The following is a 7000-nucleotide window of genomic DNA, read 5'->3' as shown; positions in this document are numbered from 1 at the left end:
TTGTCACCTTTGTTGTGTGTCACGCGTAAATACAAGTTGCAAGTATCTGTTCCAACGATAATGGTGTTGTTTTAAATCTTGGCGGTGAACGACTCTATTGTAATGCGATACGGCTTCGTTTTGTAGAAATAATTCTGCAACAAGTTTCTGCTGCAAAATCAAAATCCGCAACAAGACAGCTGTTGCGGAAAAAATAAAAAATAAATAAAAATTGTGCAACAAAATGTATGTTGCAAAAGAAAATTTGCAATAACAGAGTTGTTGCAAAAAAATGTAACAATATGTTTGTTGCAAGAAATTTCGCAACAAGGCATGTGTTCCAACGATAGATGGTAACGCTCACCTGCTTGATGAGTCAAATCTGACGGTTCGCGACCGGACGATCTTTCAAAAAAATCAACCGACAAACGTGTAGTGCGTCGATTTATTAAGGAAGCTTTAGAATTAAACCGAGTGATTTCTACATGGCACAAACCTTCTCGAGTCGTTGGATTTCACGGACGTGTCGATGTGCTCGGCCGTCAGAACACCTAAACACGTTTTTGTCGGGGCACGCTGGTGCGTGGTTGCCCTTTGTCCATGTTCGTTTTTAACATCCATGCGATGTGGTCCCTTCACCCTTTTGGCGAGTGTGGCCTTCTATTGCCATGGCTTGCTTTTTTGCATGGCTATGTTCGTATTGCCTCCACCGAGTATTTTGCATGTCTGTTGTCATGTATTTTGCATGCGTGTTGTCATGCTAGTGTATGATGTCATGTACACAGGGCATGAACTATGAAAGCATTAGCAAATGATGGTCGCATTCCCTTCACTTAGGCTCTATTGTTCGATGAAACTATCACCCAACTGTAGCACGAGCAGCCAAGGGACATATCTACCTCACTCTTTCTTTCCTCCCTACTTTCTTCTGTCTTTCCCTCTTTTCTTATGTCTCTCGTGCTTTCTATCGACAAAGTTGCGGACTCTTTTGCAGGCTACTCTGAGAGCATGTGAGACTACTATTCTTGTCATTCGAGCCTACGTGGCCTGCAAGGCAGCTAGCTAAGGTGATGTGTTGGCCATGGCCTTGATGGAAAACCACAAGACACCACTAGCATTTAAAAAAATTGACACCACAATTATTGTTATTGTACAAAGATTGAGTAGCCATATGTTGTATTTGCCAAAACATGTATGTTTTATTATTATTATTATACAAATTAGTGGGTGTGTTGATGTGAATACGGAGGGTTGCATGTTATGATGCCCCCCGGAGTGTCTCCTACAACTTTTGTTTTGTATTGCAAGCGTTTTTTACTACCATGCTACATACGTTCAATGTTTTTGTTATCGGCATTTTGGCTACATCCAAATGAGATTGTTGCATAGGTGGATGACCAAAAGCACCCGGTTAACCCATAAGCAACCTCAAGAAGGTATTGCTACTTTATGAGCTAGAGAAGGTGTTGCTACTTTATGCGCTAGACATGTGACGCTGCAAAGCCGGAAGACTACTTGTACAAGATGAAAGCATAAAAATGTTGCCATCCGATGGCCACTTTTTCCCTATAAAATCGAACAACCATGCCGCAAAGACCGTCGCACGGTGATGCGTCTTCAATGTATCTATAATTTTTATATTTTAAATGCTACTATATTATCAATATTAGATACTTTATATGTAATTTTATATCAATTTTGAGAACTAACCTATTAACCCAGTGTTTAGTGCTAGTTATTGTTTTCTGTCTATTTTTTGTTTTACAAAAAATCAATACAAAAGGGAGTCCAAACATCGCGAAATTTTTTGACATTTTTTTCTCGACCAGAAGACAGTCTAGAAGCTTCAGGGGAGGGCATAAGACCTACGAGGAGACAACAAGGCAACAGGGCATGTCGTGGGGGTAGAGTGCGCCTGATGTCTTGTGGGCTCCTGCTACTTGTGAGCTCTGTTGAGGTTTTCCCCGAAGAGGAAGGGTGAAGCAATATAGTAGCGATAAGTATTTCCCGCAGTGATAACTGACACGTCTCCGACATATCTATAATTTTTAATTGTTCCATGCTATAATATTACCATTCTAGTATGCTCTAGGGTGTTTATACACCAATTAATATTATTTTTGAGCACTAACCCGTTAACTCAGTGCCTAGTGCCACTTGTTGTTTTGTGCATGCCTTTGGCTATTCAGGTTTACAATTTCAAAAGGAGTCCAATTGCCACGAAACTTTTTTATAATTTTTTTACCAAAAGAATACATGGAAGCTTCGGAAGGAGACCAGACGTTGCACGAGGGAAGGAGCACACAACAAGGCGCGCCCAGGGGGGTGACCGCACCCTGATGTGTGTTGCCTCCCTCGTGTGGCCCCCGATGTCCCTCTCTAGCCTATAAATCCTAAAATATCCCAAAACCATACGAGAGCCACTAGAAACACTTTTTCCGCTGCCGTAAGTCTTTTTTCCGTTGTGTGCGCATTTGGAGTCCTCTCGGAGGAGGATCGATCACGTAAGGCCTCTACATCAACCTTGTTGCTCCCATGGTGATGTGTGACTAGTTTATCACAGACCTACGGGTCCTTAGTTAGTACCTAGATTGCTATCTCTCTCTCTTGATCTTCAGTAAAATGATCATCACATCTTCGCTTTGATCTATCTCATGTAAAAAAATTGTGCAGTGCGTTTGTTGGGATCCGATGAATCATGGGTTTATGTTCAGATTATTCATGAATCATGATAAAGATTTGATTCTTCTGTGAATTCTATTATGATTCTTATTTGCATGACTATTATAGCTTCGTAAATCTCTCCGACTTATTAAAATAGTTTGGCCAACTAGAATGATATTTCTTCAGTGAGAGGGGTGCGTTGTAGTGGGTTCAATCTGGCGAAGTTCTATATCCCAGTGACTGGAAGGGACAAGGACACGTCTTTGTATTATTGCCACTAAGGATAAAACGACGGGGTTAATTCATATTGATTGGGTTTTTCTTTGTCTACATCATGTCATTGTTTTCCAGGCATTACTCTCTTTTATTTAATACTCTAGATGCATGATTGATAGTGGTTGATGGGTAGAGTAATAGTAATAGGTGCAGGCAGGAGTCGTCCTATTTTCTTATGGGCGTGATACCTATATATACATGATCATTGTCGTGAATATCACATAATTATGTGCCTTTCTATCAACTGCCCAACAGTAATTTGTGTACCCACCGTATGCCTACTACATGAGAGATGGAAAACTACGGCCCCGGGGTCTATTCACTTATAAGTTCACAACTGCTACAATTACCTCGCTGTCATTATTTACTTTTTATTTACCTTGACATTATCAACTATCATCTACACACTTTACTTGCTTGCAAATAACAAGTCCAAGGGATTGACAACCCTCTTGCCCGTGTTGGGTGCAAGTGTTTGCTTCTTTGCGTGCAGTCGCTGAAGACGGGGGTTGGTTGTTACTCCTATTCATTCGATAAACCTTGGTTATCTACTGAGGGAAATACTTATCTATATTGTGTTGCATCACATGTTCCTCTTCACGAAAAACCCAGCGCAGATCACAAGTATCAAGAAGGATTTCTGGCGCCGTTGCCTAGGAATATCACCAACCTACTATCAAGTACCTACACACAAATTATCATTCACTTGCTCTACTCTTTACTTTGCTTGTAATGATATCTTTATCTTTTCCACACAAATAGAAAGTAGAACAAGAAAAGTAAGATACATGGATCCTCATCCACTTGCTAATCTTTTCAAAAGACCCGATTATGTTGAACATATTGCTAGTGAGTTGAGTGCACTAGATTATTTTTATGAGGTCTTATTGGATAATAGTGAATCTAAAAATTGTGATGAAGAAATTTATAAAGTGATTCATGATAGTTCCTTGAATGAAAAGCATGATTCCAATGTTGTTAGTATAAATTCTATGAATGTAAATTGTGTTTCTGATCATGATTGGGGTGATGATCATTGTTGGAAATATGTCCTAGAGGCAATAATAAAGTGGTTATTATTATATTTCCTCGTTCATGATAATTGTCTATTATTCATGCTATAATTGTATTAACCGGAAACCGTAATACATGTGTGAATATATAGATCACAATGTGTCCCTAGTGAGCCTCTAGTTGGCTAGCTCGTTGATCAATAGATGATCATGGTTTCCTGATCATGGACATTGGATGTTATTGATAACGAGATCACACCATTGGGGAATGATGTGATGGACAAGAATTAATCCTAAGCATAGCACTAGATCGTACTATTCATTTGCTAAAGCTTTTCTAATGTCAAGTATCATTTCCTTAGACCATGAGATTGTGCAACTCCCGGATACCGTAGGAGTGCTTTGGGTGTATCAAACGTCACAACGTAACTGGGTGATTATAAAGGTGCACTACAGATATCTCCGAAAGTATCTGTTGGGTTTTACGAATCGAGACTGGGATTTGTCACTCCGTGTGTCGGAGAGGTATCTCTGGGCCCACTCGGTAATGCATCATCATAATGGGCTCAATGTGACTAAGGAGTTAGCCACGGGATGATGTGTTATGGAACGAGTAAAGATACTTGCCGGTAACGAGATTGAACAAGGTATAGGTATACCGACGATCGAATCTCGGGCAAGTGTCATACTGGTAGACAAAGGGAATTGCATACGGGATTGATCGAATCCCCGACATCGTGGTTCATCCGATGAGATCATCATGGAACATGTGGGAACCAACATGGATATCCAGACCCCGTTGTTGGTTATTGACAGGAGAGTTGTCTCGGTCATGTCTGCATGGTTCCCGAACCCATAGGGTCTACACACTTAAGGTTCGATGACGCTAGGGTTATATGGGAATAGTATATGTGGTTACCTAAGGTTGTTTGGAGTCCCGGATGTGATCCCGGACGTCAGGAGGAGTTCCAGAATGGTCCGGAGGTAAACAAATCATATATAGGAAGTGAGAATTTGATCGCCGAAAGTGTTTCGGGCGTCACCGGTAATGTACCGGGACCACGAGAAGGGTCCCGGGGGTCCACCGGGAAGGGCCACCAGCCCCAAAGTGCTACATGGGCCAAAAGTGGATGGGAACCAGCCCCTATGTGGGCTGGTGCGCCTCCCACCTAAGGCCCAAGACACACAAGGGGTGGAGGGGGCCAAACCCTAGGCGTGGAGGGGCAGCCTTGGGCTCCAAGCCCACCCTAGGGCGCCACCCTCCACCCATCTAGGGCTGCCGCACCTCCTAGGGTGGAAACCCTAGGGGTGGCGCACCCTCCTCCCCCCTCCTATATATAGAGAAGGTTTTGGAGATGCAAATAACACAATTTCTCTCTCTCTCGGCGCAGCCCACCTCCTCCTCCTCCGTAGTGCTTGGCAAAGCCCTGTCGAAGTACCACGCAGCTCCACTGTCACCACGCCGTCGTGCTGCCGGAGCTCTCCCTCAACCTCTCCTCCCTCCTTGTTGGATCAAGGTGTTGGAGACGTCACGAGGCTGCACGTGTGTTGAACATGGAGGCGTCGTTGTTCGACGCATAGATCGGAATCCACCGCGACCTGAATCACTACGAGTACGACTCCATCAACCGTGTCCTAGCAACGCTTTCGCTTAGCCATCTTCAAAGGTATGAAGATGGTCTACCCATTTTGCTCGTTGCTAGTTTCTCCATAGATAGATCCTTGTGTGACGTAGGATTTTTTTTGGAATTACTACGTTACCCAACAATCATGATGTTTCTTGTGATCATGATAATTATAAGCTTCATGATGAATCGATTATTGGTTATGATATTTGTTTTACTAATGAAAGTGGGTTTGTAAGAGCGCCAACTTTAGGTAATAATGATCCCACTACTTTGGTTAAAAGTGGGTTTGGAGAGGTCATGATTTTAGTTGATGTTAATCCCATTACCTTGGAAGATTATAAGACTTGTATGCTTATGTATCATAAAGAGAATATTTTACATGATAGTTATATTATTGAGTTTTATTTTAATCTTACATGTATTTATTATGAGAGAGGTGTATATGGTTATAGGAATTCGCATGTTACTCAATTACCTCTCTTTGTGTTGAAATTATTAATGCTTCACTCCTCCTATTTGCATATGCTAGATATCACTTGTCTTGATGATTTGTTTTCCTATAAAATGCCTATGCATAGGAAGTTTTTAGACTTAGATGTGTTTTTAAGATGCTTTATGATGTTTTCCTTATGCTTAAATTCTTGTATGTTATGTAGCATCATCATTATTCCAAGCCTATCTTAATGGAGAGCTTGTTGGGAGATAACCCAATACTTTTTGTTTGTGTGTGATAACATGATTGAGTTTTGTGTGCTGAAGTATTCAAGTTTTGGATGTTATCATGATGGATGAAGAAATAAGGAGAGGCAAGAGCCTAAGCTCGGGGATGCCCAAGGCACCCCAAGGTAATATTATTGGAAGACTCAAGCCTCTAATTAGCCATATCAACGTTAGTCAGATCGGATTCGATGAAGAGGGTCCTTATGAAGGGTAAATAGCATTGGCATATCAACGTTGTGGCTGTCACGTAGGTAAGAAGCGTGAAAGTGCGTTATATCGACTAGAGGGGGTGTGAATAGGAGATTTTTAGAATTTCATCACCGAGGAAATTCCTTTTGAGGAAATTCCTCACTGATGACTAACTTACAGCGGAAACAGTAAAGGATCAGAAGTGCAAAGTTTCACAACATCAGTTTTTCAGTGTGAGGAATGTGAAAACTGATTGCACAGTGAGCACGCACGTAGAAAACAAATAGGATTAACTAGCGTGAAGAATTTGGGGTTGAGGAATTTCAGAGAAAGTCTTCAGCAAATTCTTCAAACAGTAACAGTGAAAGTCATCAACACATAATCTGAGGAAAGTAAGGAGTTGAGGAATTAGAACCCGTTTCACAGCGAAGACAGTAGTTGATGACCCAGTTCCAACTGATGTGACAGTTGTACATCTGGTTTGGAGCGGCTTGGTATTCAAACCAAAGGACACACAGTCCCGGGACACAC

This window comes from Hordeum vulgare, chromosome 3H (assembly GCF_904849725.1).
Source record: "Hordeum vulgare subsp. vulgare chromosome 3H, MorexV3_pseudomolecules_assembly, whole genome shotgun sequence".
Lineage (NCBI taxonomy): Eukaryota > Viridiplantae > Streptophyta > Magnoliopsida > Poales > Poaceae > Hordeum > Hordeum vulgare.
Note: the sequence above shows the minus strand (reverse complement) of the source record.